The sequence below is a fragment of the Arvicola amphibius genome, chromosome 3 (genome assembly GCF_903992535.2).
Source record: "Arvicola amphibius chromosome 3, mArvAmp1.2, whole genome shotgun sequence".
NCBI lineage: Eukaryota > Metazoa > Chordata > Mammalia > Rodentia > Cricetidae > Arvicola > Arvicola amphibius.
In genome coordinates, this window is record NC_052049.1 from 67,828,219 (window position 1) to 67,848,764 (window position 20,546).

Sequence of the window (20,546 nt, forward strand, 5' to 3'; positions counted from 1 at the left end):
AGAGTCTCAACGGACCATCCCTTATAGACAGGTAAAGCTTCCACTGCAGGGACTAGATTGCATTCTATCATCGACCAAAGGAATCCTGTAGAAACCCTGCAAACAAGCCAAACTGTTGCTAAGACAAAAGGTTGCTCTCTGAAAACTGGTATCAGGGTTCCACTGCCAAGGACAACACTCACACAACCCACTGGACATGGAGAAGTTGAGCAGGTGACTATATGGAGCCTTCACCTTGATGTTCTAGGATCTTTGGTGAAGCAATACACTCTGCAAGCTACTGAAAGAGAAACGTGAATGCAAACCTAGCCACAAAACCTTTGGCCTAAAATCTGTCCTTACTGCAAAATATACAAGGGTAATAGTGGCACAGAACTTGTGGGAGTAGCCAATCAATTTCTGATTTGACACAAGGCCCACTCCAAGAGAAGGAACTCATACCCAGCAGTGCTTGGGTAACCAAGAACCAGAGACTAGATAGCCCAGAGATCTAGGGTAAAACCAAACAATACTGGTAAAAAAATATCAATGACATGGTTCCTAAGTATATTATGTTATACTCATATAACAGTCATTCAGTTATCCAAAACTTATCAATCATCAGAGAGGCTTTCTCTGGCATCAGATGGGAACAGGTGAGAAAGGCCACAGTCAGACATTACATGGGTAGAGATTCTAATTTACAGATCTCTACCAAATCCCTCCTCTCAAAGTTCAGGAAATCCCATAGAAAAAGAGATGAAAAGATTGTAGGAGTCAGAGAGGATGGAGGACACCAGTAGAAAAAGGCCTCTTAATCAAATAAGCAAGGTGCATATGAGCTCACAGAGTCTAACATAGCAAGCACAGGGCCTTCATGACATCTAAACCAGGCCCTCTATGTATATATTTCATATAATATAGCCTAATGCTGAAACCCTTTAATACAGTTCCTCATGTTGTAGTGACCCCCAACTATAAAATTATTTCATTGCTACTTTATGATTGTAATTTTGCTACTGTTATGACTCATAATGTAAATATTTGATATGTGACTCCCAAAGGAGTTGAGATTCACAGATTGAGAAACAGTTTATTATAGCTATAATACTTTATCTGAAGATTGTTTTATGTTATCGATATTTTTCCTTGTATATTAGGGTTTCCAACTTTATGTTTTATGGGTTTTCTCTCTGCATGTATGTGTCTCTCTCTGCCTGTGTATGTGCTTCTGATGCTTTTTCCTTGCTCCTTTTTCTATTTGTCTTGTTCCATTCTTGCTTTTCTGTTTGTTTGTTTAGCCTGTTTGTTTTCAAAAGAAAGAGAGACAAAGAGTATTAAGTTGAATGTGTAGGAAAGTGGAAAGGATCTGGGAGTATAGTTGGAGACTGCTCATTAGTTTCCCATCTGCCCAGACCCAAATAATAACACAGAAGCTATATTAATTACAATATTGTTTAGTCAATAGCTTATGCATATTTTAGCTAACTCTTACACGTTAAATTTTTATTCATCTTTATATCACCATGAGGCTGTGGCCTACCAGGTAAGGTTCTGGCAACCATGTCCTTCCACAGCTACATGGCATCTTCCTGAATCTGCCTACTCTCTCTCTCTCTCTCTCTCTCTATATATATATATATATATATATATAGAGAGAGAGAGAGAGAGAGAGAGAGAGAGAGATAGATAGATAGATGATAGATAGATAGATAGATAGATAGATGATAGATAGGTAGATAGATAGATAGATAGATAGATAGATGATGTAGATAGATATAGATATAGATATAGAGATAGAGATAGAGATAGAGATATAGGTATAGATGATATAGATATAGATGATATAGATATAGATATAGATGATATAGATATAGATATAGATATAGATGATATAGATATAGATATAGATATAGATATAGATATAGATATAGATATAGATATAGATATAGATAGATATAGATAATCTTTCAGCCTGGCTTTATTTGGCCCTGCTATAGGCCAAAGCAGCTTCTTTATCAACCAAGGGTAATAAAATATATTCATAGCATACAGAGGGGTTCACAAACATCTGTAATGAGATCTGGTGCACTCTTGAAGAAGAGACCTGGTCAGTTGTCCTCATTAACTTATACCATGAAATCCAATATGAACAAGTTCAACAGAACCACCACATATGGGCTAATGATACATGTTTCAGCATTTCCAAGGAATAAATTTCATTTTCATTTCTATGCATTGTTGATTAAGAATTTTCTATTGGTATAATGGGATGGCAAAGATAACTTCTCTAAATTAGCTTCTTCCACTTCTGTTCTTGTTCTGTTATAATCTTTTGAAGAATGTCTGGCCAAATGTCAGTCCTTCTGTCCATTTGTATCTGTCCCTGTCCCTGAGCTACTGAAGGAATTCAGGAAAAACCTCACATTTGTGCTGTTAATCTTGCAAGTTTAGAAAGTCCTAATATACTTCTACCCAACAATCTTTATACCTTACTTTGACTCCTTCTATAATCTTCACAACCACTGAACAAATCACTACCATTGCTTCAAGCCTCTTCCTGCCCAGCTCCTGTGACAGAACAGTTATTTTCCATTGATTCCGAAGAAAATAGAATCTGTGGAATCAAATGTCCCAATGCCTTGTCTTCAACTCTCTAAATGTCTGCTTTATCTTTGGAATACTGCTTTTTTTTTTTTCAAACAGTGGTGTCCTACTCTTTCCAAAGCTAACTTCTTCACCTTCTGTACTTTATACCATTCTTAATCTACCCAGCATTGCTATGAAGAGCTCATAAATATTTTAAGATATCCTCATTGCTATGTGGATCCAATTTTAATGCACAAAGTCAGGAAAAGCCTTATCTTTTCTACTCTGCAACTTAAACTTCACTTGGCCTTTGCTTTCAACCTCTACCCTTTGCCAGATTTTGCAACAGTTTATAGAAATGAAATGATTTATATTTTATTTCTTCTCCTTATCTTCTCTCTGGAGGTCACTGTTAATAAATGGGGAAATGGCCAGGAGGAAGGAAGATGTCAAGCAAGGGAGAGAAGGGTTGGTCGGGAAAAACCTATGAAATGAAAGCTAGATAAGCAGAAGCTGAATGCTGTTCTTTTTGCAAACAGATATGCTCTAAGATGACGTCAAAATTAATTAAGACATAGAAAGCAAGTAGGATTATAAAAAAATGTGCTCTTAATTGTTCAAATCCTCATTCCCTATTAAAAGGTGTTATCAAAGTGATAGTTCAATAAAGTTCTACAAAGCTCTTTTAAGTTTTATGTATAAATCATGAAAAATAAATAATGTATTTTTATCTGAGGTCTGAAAGCCATCACAAGTCTCATGTAAAGGTCGAAAATTCACAATGGAGGAAATTCCCTGCCATGAAGATGAAGTTGAACAGAATCTCTTTGTGTATAGTTAAGCAGAAATAACTCCCTGGAACCATAAATGGAGGAAAGGTATTTGCTCAAATGTGTTGCTGTAATTATAACACAATATTTTGTATTTGTCTTCTCTTGTCTTACTTTTCTCTTTCTTTCCTTTAGTCTGACTTTTCTATCACCATTTTTTAAATTTACTTTTCCCATCCTTTCATTTCTTCCTATTTCAACTCCACTTACCCATTTGTTTCTAGAAACTACAAGAAATAGAGTAAATTAGCATTGTGACTGGTGTTCTTATTTTACAAATGAAGAAACTGAGACCTAAAGGGTTTTACACTACATCTCATGGTAGTTGGAAACAGAACCCTAAAGCTAAATTGCAAATCTCTTGAAATTAATCCAGAATTATTTCCTTTATACCTATAACCAGCTCCACATCCATTCTTCAAGGTCAAAGTTGTAACCATGGAAACATTTCAAACATTATGAGAATAAAGCAGTCGATGAACTCCAATAGTGAAATAATCTAGTTAGTAAGCTCTATGACTCTGGCTTATGCCTGATCTTTCTCATCACAAAAGGATGTTCTCCCGTAACACAAGTACACTTTCTTGGCTTCCCCTATACCTCAAAGCTCCCTATTCTATTCATACATCCCTTCTGAGCATGCTGATCAAAAGCACAAACCACTATGCCCACCCTTATTTTATAAATTCTACATTTACTCTCCATAATATGCATTGCCTTACAATAAACCATATAACATGGATTTATTATGTATAATATTTATTGTATTTTTGTCTCCATGAAAATACAAGCTTAATTTTTTTATATTTCATCTGTGTATTCTAGCCTCTAGACAATAAAGTATGGTACATTGTAGATAGTATAGTCAATATTTGTAATGGGAATGAACTGAATGTATAAGTCATAATAACTGTCACACATAATGCCTTTCCTTCACGATTGCTAAAGACTCATTGGTATGACCACAATCAACATAAATTTAATATGAAGAAGAGTTCAGTTGCTCAAATTATTGTTTTGCTTCTATGGTGAGGAAGACAGAAGAGAAAGGGAGAGGGAAATAGAGTGGAGATCTAGTGAGAAGAAGAGGTGAAAGAGAGGACAGAGAGAGAGAGAGAGACAGAGAGAGAGAGACAGAGAGAGAGACAGAGAGAGAGAGAGACAAAGAGAGAGAGAACACAAACTGAAGAAGATACCAGAAAATGGAAAGACCTCGCATGATTTTGGATAAATAGAATCACCAGAGTAAAAATGGCAAGCTTACCGAAGGCAATCTATAGATTCAATGCAATCCCCATCAAAATCCCAACACAAATCTTTACAGACCTTGAAAGAACAATAATCAACTTTATATGGAAAAAAAACTCAGGATATCCAAAACAATCCTGTACTATAAAGGAACTTCTGGAGGCATCAGCATCCCTGAAAACAAGCTTCATTCCTGAGCTACAGTAATGGAAACAGCTTGTTATTGGTATAAAAATAGAGACGTTGACCAATGGAATCGAATCGATGACCTGGACATTAATCCACACACCTATGAAAACCTGATTTTTGACAAAGAACCTAAAATTATACAATGAAAAAAATAACAGCATAACTGGATATTAACATGTAGAAGAATGACAATAAAACCATATCTACCTCCATGCACCAAACTCAAGTCCAAATGGATAAAAGACCTCAATAGAAATCTGAACACACTTAACCTGATAGAAGAAAAAGTGGGAAGTAGCCTGCAATGCAGGGCACAGGAGACCACGTTCTACGTATAACCCCAATAGCATAGACACTGGGAGCAACAATTAAAAATGGGATTTCCAGAAACTGAGAAGCTTCTGTAAAGCAAAGGACACAGTCAATAAGACAAAAAGGCAGCCTAATGAATGGGGAAAGATCTTCACTAACATCACATCAGACAAAAGACTGATCTCTAAAATATATAAAGAACTCTTATACACTAAAATTCTAAATAACCCAATTCAAAGAAGGGGTACTGAACTAAACAAAAAATTCTCAACAGAAGAATCTCAAATGGCCAAAAGATACTTAATGAAGTGTTCAACATCCTTAGCTATCAGAGAAAAGCAAATCAAAACAACTCTGAGATACCATTTACACCTGTTAGAATGACTAAGATAAAAAACACTAATGATATCTTATGTTGGAGAGGATGTGGAGTAAGGGGAGCACTCATCCGTTGTTGGTGGGAATGCAAACTTGTACAAGCACTTTGGAAATCAGTTTGGTGGTTTCTCAGAAAATTGGGAATCAACTTACCTCAGGATCCAGCAATAACACTCTTGGGCATTTACCCAAAAGATACTCAGTCATAGTACAAAAGCATTTGTTCAACTATGCTTATAGCAGCATTATTTGTAATAGCCTGAACCTGGAAACAACCTAGATGCCCCTCAACCAAAGAATGGATAGAGAAAATATGGCACATTTACGACATTAGAGTATTAGTCAGTGGTTAAAAAAACTGACATCTTGAACTTTACATGCAAATGGATGGAATTAGAAAACACTATCCTGTGCATTAGGCCCTAGAGTCAATCCACAGCACTTCATAAACTGAACATGGTGGCACATGCCTGTACCCCCAGGACTTCTGAGTATCGGAAATTTAAGGTCATTTGTGGTTACACAGTAAGGATTAAGAAAGGCCAAGGAGATGGGAAAGTAGGTAAAGGCACTTGCCATGCAAGCCTGGCAACCCAAGTTTAACCCCCAAGGCACACATAAAGATGGAAGGTGAGAACTGACCCCACAGCATCATCATCTGTCTCCACACACGCATCATGGCACATGTACAGATGCACATATGTATACCCATGCGCACACACCAAAAGAAGGAAGGAAGGGAGGGAGGGAGGGAGGGAGAGAGAGAGAGAGAGAGAGAGAGAGAGAGAGAGAGAGAGAGAGAGAAAGAAAGAAAGAAAGAAAGAAAGAAAGAAAGAAAGAAAGAAAGAAAACACTTTCCTGAGTAAGGTAACCCAGACCCAAAAAGATGAATATGGTATGTACTCATTCATAAGTGGATACTAGCTATAAACAAAGGACATTGAACCTGGAAATTGGAAACAGACAGGATTGACTGACAGGGTTGGGAGCATGGGGGTTGGGGGAAGAAAAGCATAGGAGGAGAAGAGGAGAGGAGAAGGGGATGGGAGAGGAGACTTTGAGGGAATGGGATGGTCGGGATTGAGAAAGGACAGAGATGAGAGCAAGAAAAGAGATATCTTGATTGAGGGAGCCATTATAGGGTTAGCAGAAACCAGGCTTTAGGGAAATTCCCAGGAATCCAAAAGGATGACCCCACCTAGGATCCTGAGTAATAGAGGAGAGGGGACCGAACTTGACTTGCCTTGTAGTCAGACTGATGATTTTCTCTCTTTTTTTTTTTTCCTCATGGTTTATTTTTTTTTTATATTTAAAAATTTCCATCTCCTTCCCTCCTCCTCCCCCCTCCCTCCCCTCCTCCTCCCCCTTCCCTCCCCTCCTTCTCCCCCTTCCCTCCCCTCCCCTCCACCCATACCTCCCCTCCCTCCCTCTCAAGGCCAAGGAGCCATCAGGGTTCCCCACTTTATGCTAAGACCAGGGTCCTCCCAACTCCCCCCAGGTCCAGGAAGGTGATCCACCAAGCTGAGAAGGCTCCCACAGAGCCCGTCCATGCAGAAGAATCAGAGCCCAGAGCCATTGTCCTTTGCTTCTCAGTCAGCCCCCGCTGTTGGCCACACTCAGAGAGACGGGTTTGGTCGCATGATCCATCAGTCCCATTCCAACTGGAGTTGGTGATCTCCCATTAGTTCTGTCCCACCATCTCCATGAGTGAACGCACGCCTCTCGTTCCTGACTTTCTCCCTCATGTTCTCGCTCCTTCTGCTCCTCATCAGGACCTTGGGAGCTCAGACCAGTGCTCCAATGTGGGGCTCAGTCACCTTCCCCATCTGTCGCCAGCTGGAGGTTCCCTCACGGTCCTGACTTTCTTTCTCATGTTCTCTCTCCTTCTGCTCCTCATCAGGACCTTGGGAGCTCAGTCCGGTGCTCCAATGTGGGGCTCTGTCATTTGTCTACGGCCATACCACCCTGAATGCGCCCGATCTCGTCTGATGATTTTCTTAAATATCACCATAGAGCCTTCATCCAGCAACTGATGGAGGCAGAGGCAGAGGCAGAGACCCACATTGGAGCACTGGATTGAGCTCCCAAAGTCCAGCTGAAGAGTGGAAGGAATGAGAATATGAGCAAGGATGTTAAGACCATGATGGGTTCACCCACTGAAACAGTTTCCCTGAGCTAATGGGAGTTCACCAACCCCAGCCAGATTGGGAAGGAACAAGCATAGAACCAAACTAGTTTCTCTGAATATGCTTGACAGTTGTGTGGTTGGGGCAGACTGAGGGTCCATTAGGAGTGTACTGTTTTTTTTTTTGGGGGGGGAGTCCCATTCTCTTTGTATGCATCCTTTGCTCAGCCTAAATGTAGTAGGGAGTTTGTGGACTTTTCACAAATAAATGTGCTTTACCTTCTCTGAGAATTAGATGGAGGTGGTATAAGAGGGTGTGTGGAGGAATGAGAAGAAGAGAGGGAGTGGGAACTTGGATTGATACTTTTTAAAAAATCTAATATTTTTTTAAAAAGAAAATGTTTACAAAATGAAAACTTGATCATAATGGTGTTACCCTGCCCAAAATTCTCTAGCTTCCAATAGCCCTCATCTCTCTCAGGGTAAAATTTAAACTGTTTAATACAGCATGAAAACGCCTCTTGATCTCATTTTTTCTCATTTGCATCTTAATGCTTCATATTCCAGGCCAATGAAGTTGGTTTGTTTATTTTTAAAGTTTTACCAGCCACTGTAGCAGATGCCTTTAATCCTAGCATTTGGGAGATAGCAGCATGTATATTGCTGTTAGTTCCTGACCAACCAGGACTACATAGTGAGACCTTATCTCAATTTTAAAAAAAGCTCTTGGAAGCACTGTGTCTTTTACCTAATTTTATTCATTTATTTTATTTATTTATGAACATTTTATTGACTGGCAACTTCTATTCCTGTGTAACTCATACTTATCAATTAAGATACAATCTGTATATCAATTTCCTCTGAAAACTGGTGTGTGGTCTGATCCACACAGTAACTATATAGCATCTGGAAGATCATTGCCTCTTTCTAGCCTCATTTCTGATGTTCACTAATGATGTGGGAAGTTCTTCTGTGTATGTGTTGCTTTTATGGGCTAATGAATAAAACTATTTTGGCTGATGTCTTAACAAAGCAAAGCCAGGAAAAAATATGAACAGATATATATAGAGAGAGTAAGCAAAAATAAAGAGACAACATGTAGCTGCTGAAGGAGACAGACAGCATGTAGTTGCCTAGGAAGCAAGGGGTAACAAACCACAAGCATCGTGGTAAAACATAAAATAATAGAAATGGGTTAATTCAAGATGTAAGAGCTAGCTAGAAATATGCGTAAGTAGTTGGCCAAACAGTATTGTAATTAATATAGTTTCAGTGTGATTATTTTGTTTTGGGCAGCAGAAAACAAATGAACAATCTACATTTACACAATGGCTTGCCATCATGGGGCAACTACATACACATAAAAACTGAGAGAGGTTGGGAACGAATTCTATACATAAAGGAACAGAGTTAAGAACAGTTTCTTGGTAGTTGCATTAATTCAAATAGACTCTGTTTGCTGGTGGCAAGCACCCACGAACTCTGACTTTTCAGGAGGTACTGTACTTAAATGGGGTCTGTGATCAGTGTGCTTAATAGCAACATAGACCTACTGCGTTTTTGGAGCTAGGGTGGTGAGCAGGGCTCACAGAGGCAGTGAACATACCTCTGCCATATTGGACTGGGCAGAACAAAAAGGTAGGGCCACAGAGTTGGTCCTAGCCATGCCCACTTAGCATTTTTTTAAAAAGTACTCCTAGTCAGAAAATGATTACAGACAAACAATAAAGATAGACTCATATAAAAGAGACCTCTGAATGGGTCACAGTGTTGAATAAATGTATGTAGGCTAGGGAGAGGGAAGAAAACGAGTATAGATAATTACAAACAGAAATAAATAAGTGTTTAAAAATAAAATGAAGTCTTTAAACAGACAGTAAAAGTAATATAAAAGAGAACAGATAGTCATAGATTAAAGGGGTAGAGAAAAATAAGTCAACTGAAGATGGAAAATACGCAGAGTCAGGATTATGTATATTATTGTGTTTTCTTTGAGTTTTTTGATTGCAGAAAGACATTTGATTCTGGGAGCTGCTAAGCTAAACCAACATATAAATTTTATAGGTATCATGACTTCAAAATTTGGGTCTAAGTTTATGTTGCTTTGGAAAAGAAGTTCTGCTTTTGTTTCCACAAAAGATAAGAACCTAAGGATTCCTTCCAAGCTAATGTGGTTTCATAAAACAAGTACCCCAAAAGGTGTCCATGAATCTGAAAAAAATATTTTGATAAATAACAGCATTAAGTAGTTTGGAAAAAAATACATCCAAATTCTGAAAATTATTGTTTATAAATGCTTGTTTTCATTTAAAGAGGATTGATTATAAGTTATTAATGGTCATAGTCGATTTCTTAAAAAATAGGGGAGATATGATATAGAGAGGTATACTTTGCATTGGTATAGATCTTGGTCTATTAATACAAATTTAAGGTCAATTTTGTTATATATATATTTCTGTTCTTTTTAATGTATTATGTTTAGACAGATTCTTTAAAAATGTAAGGTATAATTAAAATTGCAGATTAATAGATAGTCATTTAAATAGTTGAACTTGAAGTTATGATAGTTGTTTTCTAGATGTACAGAGATATATTTCAGATGGATAGGTATTCTTCAGAAATTTCAAAGACCTACAGAACATGGCATTTAAAATATTTTAAGAGCTTAGACTTTTCTTGACAGTGAGACATGTCTGTTTTGGGCCACACCAATTGCTTCAAGGGGAAGATGGACATCAAAAAGTCTCCCTTTGGAGTTTGTTAGCCATTTGGGCAAGAGACTGCTCTTGCCTGGACTGTTTGATAGATGCTGTAGAAAATGCACATGCAGGACCCATATAAAAGTGACTGCTGAACTTTCTAAAAGATGAAATGATCCTCCAGGGTCCCTGCTTCACAGAAGAAGCTGCCAGACATTCTACAGAAAACAGAAGAAAACAACTAATGACTTTTGCCAGTACAAGGCAGAATAAATTTCCTGATTTATGGAAAAGTCTTATAGATACTATGGGCCTGTAGGCTGAAGATGAATGCCCCAAACTTACAAAAGATCTTTGGGTAACCATCTAGGCAGTGAGCTATCTCTGTCAATTATAAAGTTTTGGAAATTGCTTACAATGTACTTCCTGTTTACTTAGGTAACACTATATCCTTCTGGGGTCTTTGAAGAGTTGAAGACAGTTATAGTTTTCCTTAATTATGATGAAAATAGATATAAATATTGTAACTGCAATTCTTTCTTGATAATTGTCTTGTATATGTAATTTTACTATGTTAAAGTTAAAACCTTTCTTTTTAATTAGACAGAAAATGGGAGATGATGTAGGAAGTTCTGTACATGTGTTGCTTTTATTGGCTAATAAATAAAGCTGTTTTGGCCAATGACTTAGCAGAGCAAAGTCAGGCAGGAAATATGAACAGAGATAGAGAGTGTAGATGGAGTCAAAGAGATGCCATGTAGCTGCCAAAGGAGACAGATACCATGTAGCTACCTAAGAAGCAAGAGGTAACAAACTATGCACCTTGTGGTAAAATATAATATAATAAAAATGGGTTAATTCAAGATGCAAGAGCTAGCTAGAAATATACCTAAGTCATTGACCAAACAGTTATATATATAGTTTCTGTGTGATTATTCATTTCTGAGCAGCCAGGAAATGAATGAGCAGTCTCCATTTACACACCAATTCTTTAATCAAGTAAAAACTTTTATTTTTATACTAGAGGCAGGCTGCCTGTTAGATACATTTAATGATTTCTAACTAGTTTTCCAACTGTAGAACTAGACTTTTACTTTTGCAATTCTAAATTTTCATGTCCAATTAGGAGATTGCTCAACCTATCCTTTCTGCACCTTGACCAGTGCTGGCCTACCCTGCAGGCCCCATTGCACAACTCAGATTCTCTCATTTCCAGGCACCTTGGCCGATGTTGGACAAGAGCACAACTCAGATGCTCTGATTTCCAGACTCTGCTAGGTGTTATGTGTCTGAGATGAATTGCCCACAATCTTACTCACAAGCACTCCCTTTTCCCTGACACTTCATAAGGCTTCTTTTTCCACTGAGCCATCCTATAAAAGCAGAATCACTTCAGCACTGATAGTAACACAATGAAATGGTCGATTGGATGGAAGTCTCTTCTTTCTCCCTTTAATTTGTAGAAGTGTTCTTTTTCATAATTCTAAAAGAGGATATCTTGGCTATTCTATATTTTGTGCTGTAAAATTCATATGCTAAAAAATGTCAGTGGTATTGACAACGTTTAATGTTCTATCTCAGTTGTTTTGCTTGAAACTCTACTTTAAAAAAGCAATATGGATTCCCCAACTTTCCCCCCCACCCGCACACTTCCTGCTCTTCCTGCAGGGGTTATTCCAACCGGATACTGCCTCTCTCTTCCTGTCCCTTCCCAGCTTGCACCCAGAAACCCCCCACCCCCTCATCCTCCTGCCTTTGGGGTCACAAAATCCCACAACTCAGCCTGTTTAGGTGCCAGGGACGTGGAATTGAGTGCACCCAGGCTGGAGGGAGGTCCCCTCCTTCATTAGCCTGCCTGCAGAAAGGTAGGCCCTTTGTCAGCGAGCTGCTTGGCCTGCAAGGAGACCTAACAGTCTGCCAGAGGATACATCATTCATTGGGGTGAGTGAACTTAATTCATTGGGGTGAATTGAACTTCTAAAAGAAGACTCAAAGGGGATTATTCAGAGGAACAAATGGGCAGGCGCCAATGCAAGAATTCCTCCAACAATCTGAAAAACAACATGAAAGCACCAGAACCCAGCGAAATTATAACAGGAGGACTTGAACACATTAATCAAGGAGAAGTAGAAAAAATTGACTTTATGAAAGTAATAGAGTCCCTTAAACAGGAGGTGAAAAACTCCCTTAAAGAAATGGACGAGAAGAATAACAAAAAGTTTGAAGAATTGAGTAAATCCGTAAATGATATCCTAGGAAACCAAGAAAAAACATTCAAACAGATAATGGAAACAGTGCAAGACTTGAAAACTGAAATGAAGGCAAGGAAGAAAAAACAACCCGAGGGCCTGCTGGATATGGAAAATCTATGTAAACAAACAGAGACTACAGAAACAAGCATAACCAACAGAATACAAGAGATAGAAGAAAGAATCTCAGATTCTGAAGATACTATAGAGAAAATAAACACACTGATCAAAGAAAACAGCAAATCCAACAAATTCTTATCACAAAATATTCAGGAAATCTGGGACACAATAAAAAGACCAAACCTAAGAATAATAGGCGTAGAAGAAGGAGAAGAAATACAGCTCAATGGTCCAGAAAATATATTTAATAAAATTATAGAAGAAAGCTTCCAAAACCTAAAAAAAGATATTCCTATTAAGGTTCAAGAAGCTTACAGAACACCAAATAGACTGGATCAAAAAAAAAAATCCCTCGCCATATTATAATCAAAACACAAAACATACAGAATAAAGAAAGAATATTAAGAGCTGCAAAGGAAAAAGGTCAAGTAATATATAAAGGTAAACCTATCAGACTAACACCTGACTTCTCTATGGAAACCATGAAAGCCAGAAGGTCCTGGATAGATGTTTTGCAGAAACTAAGAGACCTTGGATGCAAGCCCAGATTACTATACCCAGCCAAGCTTTCATTTACTATAAATGGAGAAAACAAAATATTCCAGGATAAAAACAAATTTAAACAATACATAGCCACAAATACAGCCTTACAGAAAGTAATAGAAGGAAATTCACAAACACAGGAGTCCAGCATTGCCCAAAATAACTCAGACATCTAGCAACCCTTCACCAGTACATTGCAAAGAAAGGAAACACACAATCTCTACTACCAAATAAAAAATGACAACCGGAGTTAACAACCACTGGTCATTAATATCACTTAATATCAATGGACTCAATTCACCTATAAAAAGGCACAGGCTAAGAGATTGGATATGGAAACAGGATCCAACATTCTACTGTTTACAAGAAACACACCTCAACCACAAAGACAGACATCTACTCAGAGTAAAGGGTTGGGAAAAGGTTTATCAAGCAAATGGACCTAAGAAACAAGCTCGTGTGGCCATACTAATTTCTACCAAAGTTGACTTCAAACTAAAATCAATCAGAAGAGATGGAAAGGGACACTTTATACTCATTACAGGAAAAATCTATCAGAATGAAGTCTCAATCCTGAATATCTATGCCCCTAATACAAAAGCACCCACTTATATAAAAGAAACATTACTAGAACTCAAGGCAGCCATCAAACCAAACACACTGATAGTGGGAGACTTCAACACTCCTCTCTCACCAATGGACAGGTCAATTCGACAGAAACCTAACAGAGAATTAAGAGACTTAATAGAGGTAATGAACCAAATGGACTTAACAGACATCTATAGAACATTCCACCCAAACAGGAAAGAATATACCTTCTTCTCTGCGGCTCATGGAACCTTTTCGAAAATTGACCACATACTCGGTAACAAAGCAAACTTCCACAGTTACAAAAACATATTAGTAACCACTTGCATCTTATCGGATCACCATGGATTAAAATTAGAATTCAACAACAATGCTACTCCCAGAAAGCCTACAAACTCATGGAAACTGAACAGTCAACTACTGAACCACAGCTGGGTCAAGGAAGAAATAAAGAAAGAAATTAAAGTCTTTCTTGAATTTAATGAAAATAAAGACACAACATACTCAAACTTATGGGACACTATGAAAGCAGTGCTAAGAGGAAAATTCATAGCACTAAGTGTCTACTTTAAAAAAAAACGGAGAAAGCACACATTGGAGACTTAACAGCACACCTGAAAGCTTTAGAAAAGAAAGAAGCAGACTCACCTAGGAGAAGTAGAAGACTGGAAATTATCAAACTGAGGGCAGAAATCAACAAAATAGAAACACAGAAAACAATCCAAAGAATCAATGAAACAAAAAGCTGGTTCTTGGAGAAAATCAACAAGATTGACAAACCCCTAGCCAAACTAATCAAATGGCAGAGAGAGAACACACAAATTAATAAGATCAGAAATGAAAAAGGGGACATAACCACAGACACAGAGGAAATTCAGAGAATCATTAGATCTTACTACAAAAGCTTATATGCCACAAAATTGGAAAATGTAAAAGAAATGGACACTTTTTTTAGATAAGTACCATATACCAAAGTTAAACCAGGACCAGGTAAATGCTCTAAATAGTCCTGTTAGTCGTGAAGAATTGTAGGGCCAGGGTCTGCCCTTGTTCCTGGGGCTCATCTTGAGGACAGTTTCTGGTCAGATGACTAAGCATTCTGTTTGTTTCAGTGTTCCCTCTGCCCTGTCTGGTGATTTGCTGTAGGGCATTGTTGACTCTATTGTTGGTATGGTAATTTCCCACCTGCCTAGGTGGAAGTCCTTGTGCAGCAGTTAGATATGGTAATTTCCCACCTGCCTGGGTGGAATTCCTTGGGCAGGAGTGGGGTATAAGATTTTCCCCAAGGATAAATAAAGGGCATTCGGCTGATCTCCTTCTGAATGACCCAGGTCTCTTTGTGTGTTCTTTCAATCTCCAGACCCTTGTCAGACTCACCTAAGGTACAGTGGCGGCGAACTGTACCAAGGGGGTAACACAGAATCGGGTGTTACAATTAGAGGCACCGCTGGGATCATCAACTGCAATCGGAGACCCATCTGCGAGATCGGGAAGTAGGGATTCCTGAGAAGTCGCCCTCGGAAGTCTGGCCAGCAGTTAAGAAATTGAGTAGTCAGGGTGTATTGGTTATGGGTGCAAGTAATTCTGTTCCAGTGTTAAGGGGCCGGTTGACAGGCCAGTTGTTAAGTCTTTTGGAGAAACAAGGCACCGGTATTTAAGTTGAGACATCACAAGAGATCGTTAAGAGGGTTTTAGAGTTTAGTCCCTGGTTTCTACATGCAGGGGGTTTTAATATTACTGATTGGGAGCAGGTAAAGGATGACCTTCAAAGTGCTCTAAAAGAGAGAGGGCCAGAAGAATTCCCCATAGCAATATTTTTGCTATGGCGTTTAATCAGAGATGCTCTTCTCAGTGATGATGTTAAAGTAAAAGAGTAATTAGAGAATTTGAACAAAACCCTTGAGGAGATTCAGGAAGTAGAATCTGCGAGTTCTCTTAAGAGTTTTGAGGAACAGGTAGTTAAGAGTATTAGAAGGGATATAGAACAGGAAGAAGAAATTTTAGAAAAGGAGATCGCACTGATAAAAAAGAAGTTAGAAAAAGAGGAAAGAAAGGAAGCAAATAGAGATGTCTCCATGAGACCTCCGCCGCAAAATACATTTCTTGACACTTCAAATCCTTATACCAATGCTTCCGCCCCTATAGACTTAGAGGCAGAAATCCGAGAGATCCAAAACAGATTAAATAATCTAAGTAGAGAGAGACAGATTTATCCTGTTGTGGAAATTATTGATCCGCAAGGACAGAAGGTCAGTCAGCATAACCCCCTGGCCTTTAAGGATATTAAGCAGTTAAAAGAAGCAGTTATGGACTATGGAGCTCATGCTCCTTTCACTATAGCTTTTTTGGAATCCTTTGCAGAACTCAACCTTACACCTAGTGACTGGATGCAGCTTTGCAGGGCTTGTCTTTCAGGGGGAGATTATTTGTTATGGAGAGGTGAAATGCAGGAATATTGCAAAAAGACTGCATGGAAAAATGCCGAGGCGGGTTTCCCCCAACATAACCTTGACAAGTTAACTGGTGAAGGACAGTATGCTGGTTTAGCAGCACAGATTGCATATGATTCTTGTCTTATGATTTTTGTCAAGAGGTTTTACACCCCCATAGAAATGGAAATTTAAATGTCTTTATCTGGTTATGCAGGGACATTTATGGCACTCAAGTGATGGGTATGGTAATTGTTTCTGCCCTTAAGGAAGGTCAAGGTGAAGCCAGGTTAAGGAATTGTTTTCAATATGGAAGGTCAGGACACAACAAAAGGAACTGCCCTGCAGGTAAAGGAATGGTTAATCAGCCCAGGAAAAAAGCCAGGTATAGTGGCAAGTGCCTTTAATCCCAGCAACTAGAGACAGAGACTGGTGGAACTCTATGAGTTTAAGACCAGCCTGGTCTACAGAGTGAGTTCCTAGAACAGCTAGAGGCAGGATGCATAGTGACATCCACTTCTCCCTGGAATACTCTTTATCTTTGTTATTAAGAAAAAGTCTAGTAAATGGAGATTGCTGTAAGATCTTAGAACAGTAAATGATTATGGACATTCTGCAGGGAAATCCAAACCCAACCTCCTTTCGTGAGTTGACACCTCAGGCAAGGAAATGTATTACTTTGAGAAAAAGCTTGCCTCTGCTCATATTCACCATATTGACTATAGTCAGCCATTGCTATTGATAATTTTTCCCTCTCAGCATAGTCCTACTGGAGTTTTTTGGCAACAAGGACCCATCCTATGGGTACATGAACACGTGTCACCTGTAAAAATTGTTATCTCTTACCCATCAGCTGTGCTACCTGTTATTCAGAAAGGGTATAAACTTAGTTTGCAAACCTTTGGAATGTTACCTGATAAGGTTATTACGCCTTATACCCAGGCAGAAATAACTTGGTTACAAAATTTTGCTGAAGATTGGACCTTGTTTTTATGCACTAATCCCTGCAAGTTTGATAATCATTGTCCTTCTGATAAGTTGGTCACCTTTTTCAAAAATCATCCGGTATGTTTCCCTGAAGTTATTTCTTTGCAGCCTCTGGCAGGGGCTTGGAATGTGTTTACTGATGGATCTTCCACAGGGAGAGCTGTGGTAGCCTCCCCTCCTGATTTTGATATTCAGCCTGTTGATACTAAATCTGCTCAGGTGGCTGAATTGATCGCTGTACAAATGGCATTAGAGAAATATGCTGATATTCCATTTAACCTTTTTACTGATAGTCAATATATAAGCAAAATTCTTGCACCTTTGGAAACTGCAGCTTATATTGCCTCTGTATCCCAAGTCCAGACGCAGTTATTGGCTATTCAAACCTTGCTTTGGGCCCGGTCTGTTCCCATTTATGTAGGGCATTTACGGGCTCATATTGACCTCCCTGGTCCCTTGAGCGAGGGGAATGCATTGGCTGATCAGCTTACCCGCCAAATTTGTGCAGTTAGTCTAGAATCTTATGAAGCCTTAGAAAAAGCTCATAATCATTTTCATCTCAACGCCGGGTCGTTAAGATTTCATTTTAAGATATCTCAAGAGCAAGCCACTGATATTGTTAAAAAAATGTTCTCTGTGTACAGAACTTTTAACTGTTCCACATTTGGGAGTTAATCCTCGTGGGCTTGCTCCTAATCATTTATGGCAAATGGATGTTACCCATGTTCACGTAACAGTGGATACATATTCTCATCTTATTTTTGCCTCAGCTCATACAGGAGAAAAATTACGTGATGTTAAAAGTCACTGTCTCCAGGCCTTTGCCTACATGGGAGTTCCAAAAACTGTAACAACTGATAATGGGCCAGCCTACACCAGCTTTGGCTTTACTAAATTTTGTTCTGACTTTTTCATTTCCCATAAAACGGGAATACCTTATAATCCTCAAGGACAAGCTATAGTGGAGCGAGCGCATCATACGCTCAAAGCCTATCTGCATAAAACAAAAAAGGGGGAATATGGTTCCACCCCCAGAGACCATTTGTCTTTTATTTTATACATTTTAAATTTTTTGACTGTTGATGCTCAATCTCATACTGCTGCTGACCAGCACTGGCGGCCAGATTCTTCCGGGATGCCTCATGTTAATGGAAGAATCTAGCAGATGGCACCTGGTATGGTCCAGATCCTGTACTGGTGTGGGGAGGAGGGGCTGTTTGTGTTTTTCCACAGGATGCTGACAATCCAATATGGGTACCTGAGAGTCTGGTGCGTGCTGTGGATTTTCCCGTCCAGAAGCCTGAAGACAGGACAGAGCCAAGAGATCAAGTAGATACTGGCTTGTCAACTGAAGAGTTGCTGGGATCCTGAGGAGCTAGCTGTGGTGGTCCTAGTGCTAAGGACCTATCTACCCATCCCGTGATAATGCAGCCATTGCTGAGGCTGCCAGAGCAGCTAGAGCTGCTGGATTTTCCATTAGTCAGTCAGTTGCTTCTGCTTGCACAATGGATACCCTCTCAGGGCAGGTTGCAAATGCCTTGGCCATTCAAATTGAGCTAAATTTACAAATGAATATTGCAATTAATTTTGCTATTGGTTGTGGTTAAAGTCCACTGCTAGGTTACAGTAAAGGCTTATTGCTGTTTTTCATGGACCCTGGAGTATACAATTACTAATTGGCTAAATTAGTAATTACTAATTTACTAATTGGCTCTTGATATTATTCTAGTTTACTATACCAGGGTTCCTTTCACCAGTGCTGAGACCTTACTTAAAGGACTCCAATTTGGGCAGACTTATTAAGCAGGCACAGTCTCCTAAGGAATGCTTATATGTACTGGAGCATCATCTTCATGGTTTCATGGTGCCAGAGCCAAAGGCAAACTCAGGTCAATGTTGCCACGTGGCAAGTCCTCTTAGCAATTGTCCCAGAGAATCTTTCAGCACAAATCTGGCTGAACTCGGTGATGGGTGACTAGTGAGCCAATGACGGGAAAGGTTTTTGGGGGGCTACCCCCAACCTAAGACAGGAAATGTGTTTTGACCTGGATGCTTTCCCATGACAGGTAAGGGGTATTGCCTGACGTCCAATGCCACCCAAGACAGGCCTAGTCATAATTTATATAAAAGGGGGACCTGTAGGGCCCGGGTCTGCCCTTGTTCCTGGGGCTCATCTTGAGGACAGTTTCTGGTCAGATGACTAAGCATTCGGCTGATCTCCTTCTGAATGACCCAGGACTCTTTGTGTATTCTTTCAATCTCCAGGCCCTTGTCCGACTAGCGTGAACTGTACAGAGGGGGTAACACAGAATTGGGTGTTACAAAGAATTGGAAACTGTTATCAGAAACCTCCCTACCAAAAAGAGCCCAGGACCTGATGGGTTCAATGCAGAATTCTACCAGAACTTCCAAGAAGACCTAATACCTATACTCCTTAAGGTATTTCATAATATAGAAACAGAAGAGTCATTGCCAAATTCCTTTTATGAAGCTACAATTACCCTGATACCTAAACCACACAAAGACTCAACCAAGAAAGAGAATTACAGGCCAATCTCACTCATGAACATCGATGCAAAAATTCTCAATAAAATACTGGCAAACAGAATCCAAGAACACATTAGAAAAATTATCCACTATGATCAAGTAGGCTTCATCCCAGAGATGCAGGGCTGGTTCAACATACGAAAATCTATTAATGTAATCTATCATATAAATAAACTGAAGGATAAAAACCATATGATCATCTCATTAGATGCAGAAAAAGCATTTGACAAAATTCAGCACCCCTTTATGATAAAGGTCTTGGAGAGATTAGGGATACAGGGGTCATTCCTAAATATAATAAAGGCTATTTACAGCAAGCCGACAGCTAACATCAAATTAAATGGAGAGAAACTCAAGGCCATCCCACTAAATTCAGGAACACGACAAGGCTGTCCACTCTCTCCTTATCTCTTCAATATAGTACTTGAAGTTCTAGCAATAGCAATAAGACAAAACAAGGGGATCAAGGGGATTCAAATTGAAAAGGAAGAACTTAAACTTTCGTTATTTGCAGATGATATGATAGTGTACATAAGTGACCCGAAAAACTCCACCAGAACTCCTACAGCTAATAAACTCCTTTAGTATCGTGGCAGGATACAAGATCAACTCCAAAAAATCAGTCACCCTCCTATATACAAAGGATAAGGAAGCAGAGAAAGAAATCAGAGAAGCGTCACCTTTCACGATAGCCACAAATAGCATAAAATATCTTGGGGTAACTCTAACCAAGG